The sequence below is a fragment of the Mustelus asterias genome, chromosome 10, assembly GCF_964213995.1.
Source record: "Mustelus asterias chromosome 10, sMusAst1.hap1.1, whole genome shotgun sequence".
Classification (NCBI taxonomy): Eukaryota; Metazoa; Chordata; class Chondrichthyes; order Carcharhiniformes; family Triakidae; genus Mustelus; species Mustelus asterias.
Window position 1 is genome coordinate 104,117,324 of NC_135810.1, and position 13,778 is coordinate 104,131,101.

The following is a 13,778-nucleotide window of genomic DNA, read 5'->3' on the forward strand; positions in this document are numbered from 1 at the left end:
GGTCCCTGATCAGTGAAACTACTTTTCAGGAATAACTCAGTTTTCACCAGTTCATTGGCTCTTTGGCGTGCTTCACGACTGCCTATAATTGCTCCCATAGCTAAACTACTCTAATCTCTTTCCGGTGGGAGGAGTCATTCTGACTTTCAGAAATCAGGTAAGAGCCTGTTTTACATCCCTCACAATTTTTATTTCCCTTGACATTGGGCGGGATTTTCCACGCAACCTGCTGCGATGGCAGGAGCAGCCTTTCATTGACTGGCAGTGGGATCTTCCGGTCCCGCTGTTTCAACAAGATTTCCCGGTTGAATACATCCCTCATCACCAGGAAACCCATGGCAGCGATGTGCCATTGGCACGACCGGAAGATCCCACCAGCCTGAACATTCGGAAAGGGAGGGAAATAGTTTGGGGAAAGAAATGGTGCTATCGTCGTAAAACACCATCTGCTAAAAACACGCAAACTCCCTATCTTTAATCCCAAATTTACTGTTACGCATACATACACTGACACAGATGCAGTGTAACCTATCTATTTCTTACATTAAGTTTGACTGTATTACTATGTAAGTGTGCAAGATAAAACTACACAATAAGAACAGTTTAGGATGTCTTGTGGTGTCAGTAAAAACTCTCCGAAAGAGCAGACTACCCTCCCTATCCCTGTAACCCCATACATTTACCATGGTTAATCCACCGAATCTGCACACTTTAGGACACTAACGAGCAATTTACCATGGCTAATCCACCTAACCTACACATTTTTGGACTGTGGGAGGAAGTCAGCCAATGGAAAGCGACTGGCCCAGATGGGGTACCCGGACGAGCACTCAGATCCTGTGCGGACCAGCTGGCAGGAGTATTCACAAACATCTTTAACCTCTCCTTACACTGATCTGAGGTCCCTAACTGCTTCAAGAAGATGACCATCATCCCGGTACCAAAGAGAAGCCAGTCGGCGTGCCTTAATGACTATCGTCCGGTGCCTCTGACGTACATTATTATGAAGTGCTTCGAAAGGTTAGTCATGGCACAAATCCATTTCAGCCTCCCGGACTACCTGGATCCACTACAGTTTGCCTACTGCCGCAACAGGTCCACAGCAAACGCCATTTCCCTGGCCCTACAGTCAACCCCAGAACACCTGGATAATAAAGACACTTACATCAGACTCCTATTTATTGCCCGCAGTTCAACCTTCAACACCATTATTCCCCCAAAACTCATCTCAAAACTCTGTGGCCTAGGGCTCAGCTCCTCCCTCTGTGACTGGATCCTGAACTTCCTAACTCACAGACCACAATCAGTAAGGATAGGCAACAACACCTCCTCCACGATCATCCTCAACACCAGTGCCCCACAGGGCTGTGTTCTCAGCCCCCTACTATACTCCTTATACACCTATGACTGTGGTCAAATTCCCCTCCAATTCAATTTTCAAGTTTGCTGATGACACCACCATAGTGGGTCGGATCTCAAACAATGACGAGACAGAGTATAGGAATGAGATAGAGAATCTGGTGAACTGGTGCAGCAACAATAATCTCTCCCTCGATGTCAACAAAACGAAGGAGATTGTCATCGACTTCAGGAAGCGTAAAGGAGAACATGCCCCTGTCTACATCAATGGGGACGAAGTAGAAATGGTTGAAAGCTTCAGGTTTTTAGGTGTCCAGATCACCAACAACCTGTCCTGGTCCCCCCATGCGGACACTACAGTTAAGAAAGCCCACCTACGCCTCTACGTTCTCAGGAGGCTAACGAAATTCGGCATGTCCGCTACGACTTTCACCAACTTTTACAGATGCACCATAGAAAGCAGCCTTTCTAGATGTATCACAGCTTGGTATGGCTCCTGCTCTGCCCAAGACTGCAAGAAACTACAAAGGGTTGTGAATGCAGCCCAGTCCATCAAGCCAACTAGCCTCCCATCCATTGATTCTATCTACACTTCCTGCTGCCTTGGAAAAGCAGAGAGCATAATTAAGGACCCTACGCACCCTGGACATACTCTCTTCCACCTTCTTCCATTGAAAAAAAGATACAAAAGTCTGAGGTCACATACCAATTGACTCAAGAACAGTTTCTTCCCTGCTGCCATCAGACTTTTGAATGGACCTACCACATATACCTACCAAAGTTGATCTTTCTCTACACCCTAGCTATGACTGTAACACTATATTCTGCACCCTCTCCTTTCCTTCTCCCTTCATGTACGCTATGAATGGTATGCTTTGTCTGTATAGCGGAAGAAATAATACTTCTCACTGTATCCTAATACATGTGACAATCAAAAATCAAATCAAACAGCCAGGTCCCTGGCACTGTGAGGCAGCAGTACTAGCCACCATGCCGCCATCCCAACCCAATAGTGAACATCGATGCAAAATAGCTATTTAATTCATCCCCTGGTTTTCCAGTATCAATTTTCCAAACCCACTTTCTACAGGACAAACACTCACTTTTTTAAACTCTTTTCTTTTTTAAATATTTATCAAAAATCTTATTGTTTTTATATTTCTGGCTATCTGTCTCTGACTCTAATGTTTCCCTCCTTATTAATCTTTTACTCATCCTGTGCTGTTCCTTGTATTCTGTCCAATTTTCTGACCTGCCACCGGAAAGAGATTCGAGTAGTTTAGCTATGGGAGCAATTATAGGCAGTCGTGAAGCACGCCAAAGAGCCAATGAACTGGTGAAAACTGAGTTATTCCTGAAAAGTAGTTTCACTGATCAGGGACCACAGGCTGTGCTGCAACCACCTAGCTTCACCATGCCATGTAAAGTTTGGTAGATCATTGTAGATAGCATCAGAATTTCACATGGGTGCTGCAACCAATTACTCACATAAACGTCATGACTTTGAGCTCCCATCAATAAAAATCTGGCAGTCTTTAAAATAGGGGAACATAGTCTTACGCCCAGCTGACAAATTGAAAACCTACCCCAATTGTATTCTTTTTCTTTAAGTTTGATACTATCTTTAACCTTTCTGGTTAACCATGGACGGCGGATCTTTCCCTTGGACTTTCTTCTTCCTCATTGGGATGTTTCTATTCTGTGAATTCTGAAATATCCCCTTAAATATTTGCCACTGCATTTCCATTAACCTAGCCCTCAACCCAAATTTCCCAACAACCAGCTCAGCTTTCGTGCCCTCATCATTGCCTTTATGTAGGTTTAAAGACACAGGGCATGATTTTCCAGCCCTTCCCACTGGCAGGATGTTCTGGTTCCGCCAAAGGCAACCCCCCCCCTTGGGGATTCCTTTTTGCTCCCCCACTTGAATGGCTTCCTGTACCATGGTCAGTCACCTGATCCACCCTACAGCCCCCAACTCATCCAAAACAATTGACAAAACTTCAATATCTGTTGGGCAATTGGAAAGATGGGGGAGAGTTAAAGCTGCTCAAACTTCAAACGCTAACTGCAGATGTGTTTACCCTGGATCAAAGTGGCATCCAGGAGCGCCCACATACCGCAGCTGTGACACATCACCTCTCCTGCCATCCTTAATGTGTTCTCATTAACGATTTAATTATTTTACTTAGTTACATATTTTACTTTTGCTTTCGTATATTTTATTAACCTTTCCAACAGTTGCTGGACCATTTTGAACCTTAGGAATAGAATAAACCTTAGCCTTTTATCAGATACTCACCCATTGATCAGTTTCTTTTCTTGTAGCAGAGGAAGACCACTTTCTGAAGGCTGAAAAAGTTAGAAAGTAGAAAGCAAAAGAGAATCTCTTTCCATTCCCTCCCTAACTCCCATAACTATCCAACTCCCAGCACTTTATTCAAAATCGCTTCTTGTAGTGAACCTTACCTCAAGCACTTCTTTTCCCCATGTTCCAAATTTCCACTTAGAACCAATTTCCAACTCATAGAAATAGGTCCAGAAATGAAGGAATTCTGTTGAAAACCAGGGGTGAAGCGAAACTCCTTTGTAAATGAGCCCTGAGCTCTATTATGAGCATAGAATCATAGAATCACAGAATCCCTACAGTGCAGAAGGAGGCCATTCAGCCTAATGAGTCTGCACTGACTCCCTGACAAGAGCATCCCACAAGGTCCTATCCCCATAACCCCACGTATTTATCCCACTCACCCCCCCGCCCCCTTAACCTGCATATCTTGAGACACTAAGGAACAACTTACCATGGCCTATCCACCTACCCTGCACATCTTTGAACAGTGGGAGGAAACTGGAGCACCAAGAGAAAACCCACGCAGACACAGGGAGAATGTGCTGACTCCACATAGTCACCCAAGGCTGGAACTGAACCCAGGTCCCTGGCACTGTGAGGGAGCAGTGCTAACCGCTGTACCACCATGCCACTCCTCATTCGGGCTCTCACTCACTCAGGCTGAAGTCTCCCCTCACTCATAATGCTCCTCTTACTCTTTCTTCCAACACACATCAATGGCAGGGTGTCAAAGCAGGAGAGACTCAAAGAACAAAGAACAAAGAAAAGTACAGCACAGGAACAGGCCCTTCGGCCCTCCAAGCCTGCGCCAATCATGATGCCTGCCTAAACTAAAACCATATGCACATACTGAGTCTGTATCATAGAATCATAGAGTCATAGAATGTCCACAGTATCCTTCCATTCCCGTCCTATTCATGTATTCATCGAGTTGCCCCTTAAATGCCGCTATCGTACCTGCTCCCACTACCTCCCCAGGTAGCGTGTTCCAGACATTCACCACCTTCTGTGTAAAAAACGTGCCTCACACATCTCAAAACTTTTCCCCACGCACCTTAAACCTATGTCCCCGAGTACTTGACTTTTCTACCCAAGGAAAGAGCATCTGACTATCCACTCTGTCCATGCCACTCATAATCTTGTGAACCTCTATTGGGTCACCCCTTAACCTCTGTCGTTCCAGTGAGAACAAACCAAGTTTCTCCAGCCTCTCCTCATAGCTAATGCCCTCCAGACCAGGCAACATCCTGGTAAATCTCCACATCCTTCTGGTAGTGTGGCGACCAGAATTGTACACAATATTCTAAATGAGGCCTAACTAAGGTTCTGTACAGCTGCAGCATGACCCGCCAATTTTTATACTCAATGCCCCGACTGATGAAGGCAAGCATGCCGTATGCTTTCTTAACTACCTTATCCACCTGCGTTGCCACTTTCAGTGATTGGTGGACGTGTACGCCCAGATCTCTCAGCGTCAATACTCCTAAGGGTTCTGCCATTCCTGGTCAGCCGTATGATGGAAAGAAATTTGAGCCTCTGCCATCACTATCTCCAGTTCCAGGCTACAATGTGCATGTAAAAGTGTATGTTGCCACAGCAACTTGGACTCAATAGGGGCATGGTGGGGGATTTAGCTGTCTGGCTGGTCTGGATCAGATTAGTGCCAACAGCATGGTGTTCGATTCCCGTTTAGACTACTGTGGGACCTTCCTCCTTACCTTACTCATGAGGGCACGATGGCCTACTGCTATTGTCGCTGGACTATTAATCCAGGAACTCAATTAACTTTCTGAGGAGTCGGGTTCAAATCCCGCCATGGCAGATGGTGGAATTTGAATTCAATAAAAAATATCTGGAATTAAGAATCTATTGATGACCATGAAACCATTGTCATTTGTCGGAAAAACTCATCTAGTTCACTAATGTCCTTTGGGGAAGGAAATCTGCTGTCCTTACCTGATCTGGCCTACATGTGACTCCAGATCCAAAGCAATGCGGTTGACTCTCAACTGCTCTGTGAAATAGCCTAGCAAGCCACTCAGTTCAAGGGCGACTAGGGATGGGCAATAAATGTTAGCCATCCAGCGACACCCATGTCCCACAAATGAATAAATTAAAATGGTGGAATTTGGGACACTGTGGCTCAGATCTGCCTTCCGGCAGAGAATTGAAGAAGAATAAGGAGAGCAGTGAGATGAAGATAAACGTGGACAATTGGGACTAGCTGGGAGGGCACCATGGCTGGCATGGACCAGTTGGGCCGAAGGGCTGTATTGCTCTCTCTCGCTCAATCTGTTCAGTGAATGGCTATTCATATGCGATTTTTACAACCATAATGTAACAAGAGACTGATAATAATTTCAATTAACTACCACATTTGGAAACCATCAATAAATTACTGTGCATTGAAATGAAATTTGGCATGTTTATTTTCCCGCAGATGCCAACTGGTTCTTAGTTTCCAAATGTACTGGAATTCTGATGCTGCAAATAACACCCAAAACAATACAGCTCTGAAATAAAAGCAGAAAATGTCAGGAACTGCAAAAAAAAAATAGGTGAGTTCATGCTTTAGATATAGATCCCTTGTCAGCATTGCTGGAGAGAAAACCCTTAATAAACTGAAAGACATGGTTAGGGAAAAGTAAGAACTGGTTCTGCCAAGAGGAGAAATGCTGACTACTGTCAGGGTGTGGGATTAATGGATTAAATGGTACAGCAAACAGCTTTTTAGAAATTCTGAAAACAGATTAAAACTAGTGGATGATGTAAGTGAATTGTCTCAACTAAACAATGAGGAGTGTGTGGTTACGCATTGTTCCTTCAGAAGATGGGCTACTGGCTATAAGAAGTACGTGAGCCAAGATACAAGCTCCAAAAGATAAAGTGCAGAAGACTGCTAGGAACCAGACATTTCTGTGTTTGCAGGTCGCATCAGTTAAGTGTAGGCTTTGAGGTCATTGTACCGGGGAACAGCAATGAGGCAATCAATAGGGTGGGGATGAAATTATGGGAGAGGCTGATGTGAGGAAATATGAAGTAGTCAAAAACACTGAAGCAATGCTTACCCAACCAAATAACAACTCCAAGCTCTACCCAAGAGCTGAGAACTTGGTTGAGGGTTCCAGAAAATGAGCCATACACCACACATACCTGTCAGCCCTCACAATTCATCACTTGAAGCTTAGTAAAACCAATGTTGTTTGTGGTTGCGAGTCTTGCTCGTTGGTTTGTTTTGTTTGTAAGTTGTGGCCATGGAAGTTTGCAAACATCTGTTCTCAGTGCATCGCCCCACTGGTGATTAATCCTCCATCAAAACATGTAAAACACGAAGCCAGCATTTGACCAAATGTGAAGTAAATGTGTTTGAGAAAAATTGAAGTCAATTGGGAATGGAAGGAAATCTCTCCGCTGGTTGAGGTCATGCCCAGCACGGAGGAAAATGGGCTGTAGCATGGTAACAGCAGAAACTTCGGCAAAAACTCAGCAGCTCTGGCAGCATCTGTGGAGTCATGATGTGGAGCATCTGTGGAGAGTCATAGAATCATAGAATCTACAGTGCAGAAGGAGGCCATTTGGCCCATCGAGCCTGCACCGACAACAATCCCACCCGGGCCCTATCCCTGTAACCCCACATATTTACCCTGCTAATCCCCCAGAAACTAATGGACAATTGAGTATGGCCAATCAACCTAACCTGCACATCTTTGGAGTGTGGGAGGAAAGCGGAGCACCCGGAGAGAAACATAGAAACATAGAAGATAGGAACAGGAGGCCATTTGGCCCTTTCAGCCTGCTCTGCCATTCATTGCAATCATGGCTGATCGTCCAACTCAATAGCCTAATCCTGCTTTTTCCCCATATCCTTTGATCCCGTTCGCCCCAAGTGCTATATCCAGTCGCCTCTTGAATACATTCAATGTTTTGGCATCAACTACTTCCTGTGGTAATGAATTCCACAGGCTCACCACTCTTTGGGTGAAGAAATGTCTCCTCATCTCCATCCTAAATGGTCTACCCCGAATCCTCAGACTGTGACCCCTGATTTGGACTCCCCCACCATCGGAAACATCCTCCCTGCATCTACCCTGTCTAATCCTGTTAGAATTTTATAAGTCTCTATGAGATCCCCCCTCATTCGTCTGAACTCCAGCGAAAACAACCCTGACCTAGTCAATCTCTCCTCATACATCAGCCCCGTCATCCCCGGAATCAGCCTGAAACAAACTTAACAGACGGGATTTTCTGGCCACGCATTCCGCAAGATTGGAAATTCCCACCCGAGGTCAACGGACCTTGACATGTTTCTCCTTACTTAGACGATCAAAATCGTTCATGATCTTGAACACCTCTATCCAATCTTTAATTAACCTTCACTGTGCTCAGTAAAAGATCCTCATTTTCTTTAGTTTCTCCAGCAAGATGAAATCTTTCATCCCGGGTGCCATTCTAGTGAACCTCTGCGTCCAGCCTCGGGCAATAATCTGCCAGTGGCCATTCTGGAATTAAAGGTGGATGGGGAGGACTTGTGATCTATCCAAAGGGAATGTGCACATGTTGCTATCATGTCTAGTACTCCCACTAATTACACACACAGCAGACTTGAATTAATAAGGTACTCTAATTATTATTGTAATAATATCATATTCTATCATTATCACTTTAGTAATGTTGGCTGTAGCTTACGCCCATTCACAACATCTGGTGATTGTTGCTAGGCAATGGGGAGCATCAATGAAAATTTTAAATGGCCACAATTAGGCACGTTAATGCATAGGGGAGTAATCAACAGATATTTCACCACGCCTTGAATTTCACATCTTCAGTGAAGGGAACATTCATTACATTTGGGACACTGCCTGGCCCTTTAAGCTACACTTCATGTTGGAGTCTGAGAAAAAAGCTACTCCTGTCAGCTCCTGCCAGCCTCGACCCTCAATCCATTCCACAATACTGCTGAGAAAATTTAAATCACTGTCAAAAATTTGCTGGACTCCCCCTTGGCCACCTTGACGTTAAAGTTTCCACATCGAAGTTATGTCAGGTGGCACAGTGGTTAGCACTGCCGCCTCACAGCGCCAGGGACCCGGGTTCGATTCCTGGCCTGGGTTACTGTCTGTGTGGAGTTTGCATGTTCTCCCCGTGTCTGTGTGGGTTTCCTCCGGGTGCTCCAGTTTCCTCCCACAGTCTGAAAGACGTGCTGGTTAGGTGCATTGGCCGTGCTAAATTCTCCCTCAGCGGACCCGGAACAGGCACCGGAGCGTGGCGACTAGGGGATTTTCACAGTAGCTTCATTGGAGTGCTAATGTAAGCCTACTTGTGACACTAATAAATAAACTTTAAAACTTAAACTGTCAGCAAATGCACTGTTTAAAGAAATACAGGTCATTCCTTCTACATGAGCTCAGAGGAGCTTTGCTATTGTAGGGAAACTTGTACTCAGCATTCACCATCTAGTAGTGCTTTGGATGCTTGCTGCTGCAAGAAAAATCAAAGTGTGTTCCATTTTGCACTACTGGCATATACCTTGATCAACATAATGCGTCTGTTGCCACCCTAACTGGCATTAATTCTCACTTTTCAGGCATTTTCTTCAACAAATTGGACATCTACTAGTCACAAAAATGAAGAATTCTGAGCTCCCGCCTCATTATTCCTACAGCTTGGAAGGCTTTCTTGATTTGGATGTTTCTGTGATGTAGGCTCTTCAACTTGATGGCTAGACCCAAGGGATCATGTCACAATTTCAACACTGATTTCTCCCGTACCAACTTGACTAACCCGCTTAGCTACTGCATCTTAATGGAGCAAGAGTAGGGGAGTGGGACTAATTGGATAGTGCTTTCAAATAGCCTCCAAATGTGTTTTAAGTTCTGTGGCTCTATGATTCTATAATTCCTGCCCCCTATTGTCTTCAGTCCTTCAATCCTGACTAACAAGAAATATAGCCTTTTATTCATTGGGTGTGGATGAATCAATATTGTGTGATGATACTGTGCTTTTCAGAAGTGTATTTTTGTCATGTTTCTTATGGAGGAGGTGTTAAGATTCAACTCTGTTTAAACGGTGCCGATTTGTCTGCAACTGGCAGCCCACATGCTGAGCACGTAGAAGAATGATGGCTCCTAGTTATTGGGGTCTTTGTTTTAATCTGAATTAATGCAGTTTGTTATTTTTTGGGTTGACCCCTGGGGTTTCAGAGTAGGGTTTAATTAGGTTGGTTGGCAAGAAGAGAGAGCCATGTGAATAGACAGAGCTAGGCTTACAGAGAGACAGGCAGGCAGTTGCTGTTTGGATTTGGAAGGAGCAGCAGCTCTTTCTCTCTCCCTCTCTCTGTCTGGAACTAATAGAGATGGAGATCAGTTAAGAACTGTACCTTATCATGTTTAAGTGTTTCAATTGGTAAAAGTTATGCTAATTATTTTTGTTATAATTGAAAAAGTTTGTTTGAATAAAAGCTTCCTTGTGGGTCAATAGACTCATACTTGAAACATTGGCTCTATTCCCTCCCCACAGGTGCTGTCAGACCTGCTGAGATTTTCAGCATTTTCTGTTTTTGTTTTAAACTCCAATTATATTGGAAGCGGAATACCTTTCTGCTTGGTTTGAAGAAAAAGCAGTATTAAAATGAATGTGTTCATTCTGTGCTACTTTGGCATTGAACAAAGAAAAATCATTAAGTACACTGTCACGAGGCTTTATTCTTGAAAATATGGATTTATGAACTTTCAACTGATTGGAAATGTTACAATTTGAAATGAAACAGGATGAACTGCTTAAAAATGCAAGGCCACTTTCCAAGGTGGGGGTGTAAAACTAACAAATCACCCTCAGGGGAGTGTGAAGACTCACCGAAACTCATAACTGTCTAAGGAAGAGACATTAAGAGGCAAAGTGAAATGATGGCTGAAACAGGCAGACACCCAAAAACCCCCTTGGAAATACACAATGGTTGAAGTGTTTCAGGACAAGACTCACAGCCACTACAGAGAGAGAATGTGAGAAAGCTTTCAACAGCGGAAGGAATTTGAGTGCTGCTGCTCTCTCTCCATCTCTCTTTTGGAACAAGTGTATTACCTGGTTCAGGAGTCAACTTTACTAGAAATCTACCGGTGAACAAAGACCTTGTAATAATCGTAACACCTTTCACATCTGACCATAACCACAAAACCAGCTAAGCCAAATCAGCCGCAATATTTAAAGCTTTACTACTCAAGGGCAATTGAAGAACATTTAAGCATTTATCCTTTTAACATTTCTTTGAAATAGACTCTAACTAATTCGTGTGTGTGTGATTTTTATTATTTTTTCCTTCGGGTTCAAATGTTAATAAATTTGCTTTCATTAACTCAAGAAAATCTTGCTTGATTGGCTCCTGATTACTTTCAGAGGTGACATTAATGAACCAAATTCACATCTGTCCACCTGAGAAGATGTTAAACATCCCATGGTACTATTCTGAGGTGGAGTGGGGGAGTTATCCTCAGTGTCTTGGTCAGTATTTATCCCTCAATCAACATCACAAAGCACATTAGGGGTGACTCTCCCAGCCGGGGGATTCCAGCGGAGGCCGTTTCGAGGGCTCCCCACTGGGTGCCACAGCCTCCGCGAGTTTCCGAGCGTTGGATTTCTGGCGCTGTCAGGTCCACGCCAGAAATGGGTGCGAATATTCAAATTAGCATCTCCATACCATTTTCATGTCATTAGTAGGCCCAGGACTGAAATCTCCAGACCCGCTAGCCTTTCACCCCGCCAGGAATGGTTCACCCCAACGGGGTTTAGTATCGCTCCCCACTTGCGAGGAGCTGGTGGTCTGACCCCATTGGAGTGAAGGGAGGCCATCAAGGCCCCCCAGTGGGTCGGACACCGAGGAGGGAGTTGCCCCCTGGACATTGCCACATTGACAGTGCCAGTCTGGGCCCCAGGCATTGCCCAAGGGGCAAAGTTCCAATGCTCAGAGGGCATCTTGGCACTGCCCATTGGGCATCGGGCAGTGCCAAGTGGGTGGGCCTGATGTGGGCGGGGTCTCCGGTGGGCAATCAGTGGGGGTGAGGGGTCCCGCTGCCACTCTGCATTTGGGTTGAGTGACAAAGAGAGGGAGGGCAGCGACCATGGCTGGCTATCAGGGCGGCAGGGGTGGGGGAGTCAGCCTGCTGAGGGGGGGTCAGTGCTGTGGGGGGGGGGGGGATCGGGACTGCCAGTGTGGGGGGGGGGGTGGATCGGGAGATCAGGGCTGTTGGGGCCAGGGGGAGCATAGTGGTGGGCTGATGGGAGGGGGTGTGTGGTCGAGGCTGGCCCAGGCATGTTTGGGGGGCCAGTGATGGGGCCGAGGGGGGAGGGGTCGCACGGCTGGAATGCGGGTTGCTGTGCTGGCCAACGATTGAGCTGGCCAGCAACTGGGAGGTCGTCAGACAGTGGCCAATGCGCACGCGCCGATCTCTGCTCTGACAGCTCAGCACATGCGCAATGGCCCACTCAGCGCCGTGCTGCCAGCCTCTCCGGTAAGAATAGGCCCTGCCCCAGCATTTTTAAGCCAATCACACTGGTGAACTCTGCAGTGCAGAGTGGGGGAGATTCATTTTGAAACTCCCACTGAAAAAAACCAGTGGGATTTACTCCAGTTCTTATGCAAATTCGGCACAGAATTTCTTTGAGAGAATCGCCCCCATTGTCTGCGGAGTGAGAATAGAGCCAACATTTTGAGTCTGGATGACCAGACCCGACACATTGGCTCTATTCCCTCCCCACAGATGCTGTCAGACCTGCTGAGATTTTCAGCATTTTCTGTTTTTGTTTTAAACTCCAATTATATTGGAAGCGGAATACCTTTCTGCTTGGTTTGAAGAAAAAGCAGTATTAAAATGAATGTGTTCATTCTGTGCTACTTTGGCATTGTACAAAGAAAAATCATTAAGTACACTGTCACGAGGCTTTATTCTTGAAAATATGGATTTATGAACTTTCAACTGATTGGAAATGTTACAATTTGAAATGAAACAGGACGAACTGCTTAAAAATGCAAGGCCACTTTCCAAGGTGGGGGTGTAAAACTAACAAATCACCCTCAGGGGAGTGTGAAGACTCACCGAAACTCATAACTGTCTAAGGAAGAGACATTAAGAGGCAAAGTGAAATGATGGCTGAATCAGGCAGACACCCAAAAACCCCCTTGGAAATACACAATGGTTGAAGTGTTTCAGGACAAGACTCACAGCCACTGCAGAGAGAGATTGTGAGAAAGCTTTCAACAGCGGAAGGAATTTGAGTGCTGCTGCTCTCTCTCCATCTCTCTTTTGGAACAAGTGTATTACCTGGTTCAGGAGTCAACTTTACTAGAAATCTACCGGTGAACAAAGACCTTGTAATAATCGTAACACCTTTCACATCTGACCATAACCACAAAACCAGCTAAGCCAAATCAGCCGCAATATTTAAAGCTTTACTACTCAAGGGCAATTGAAGAACATTTAAGCATTTATCCTTTTAACATTTCTTTGAAATAGACTCTAACTAATTCGTGTGTGTGTGATTTTTATTATTTTTTCCTTCGGGTTCAAATGTTAATAAATTTGCTTTCATTAACTCAAGAAAATCTTGCTTGATTGGCTCCTGATTACTTTCAGAGGTGACATTAATGAACCAAATTCACATCTGTCCACCTGAGAAGATGTTAAACATCCCATGGTACTATTCTGAGGTGGAGTGGGGGAGTTATCCTCAGTGTCTTGGTCAGTATTTATCCCTCAATCAACATCACAAAGCACATTAGGGGTGAGTCTCCCAGCCGGGGGATTCCAGCGGAGGCCGTTTCGAGGGCTCCCCACTGGGTGCCACAGCCTCCGCGAGTTTCCGAGCGTTGGATTTCTGGCGCTGTCAGGTCCACGCCAGAAATGGGTGCGAATATTCAAATTAGCATCTCCATACCATTTTCATATCATTAGTAGGCCCAGGACTGAAATCTCCAGACCCGCTAGCCTTTCACCCCGCCAGGAATGGTTCACCCCAACGGGGTTTAGTATCGCTCCCCACTTGCGAGGAGCTGGTGGTCTGACCCCATTGGAGTGAAGGG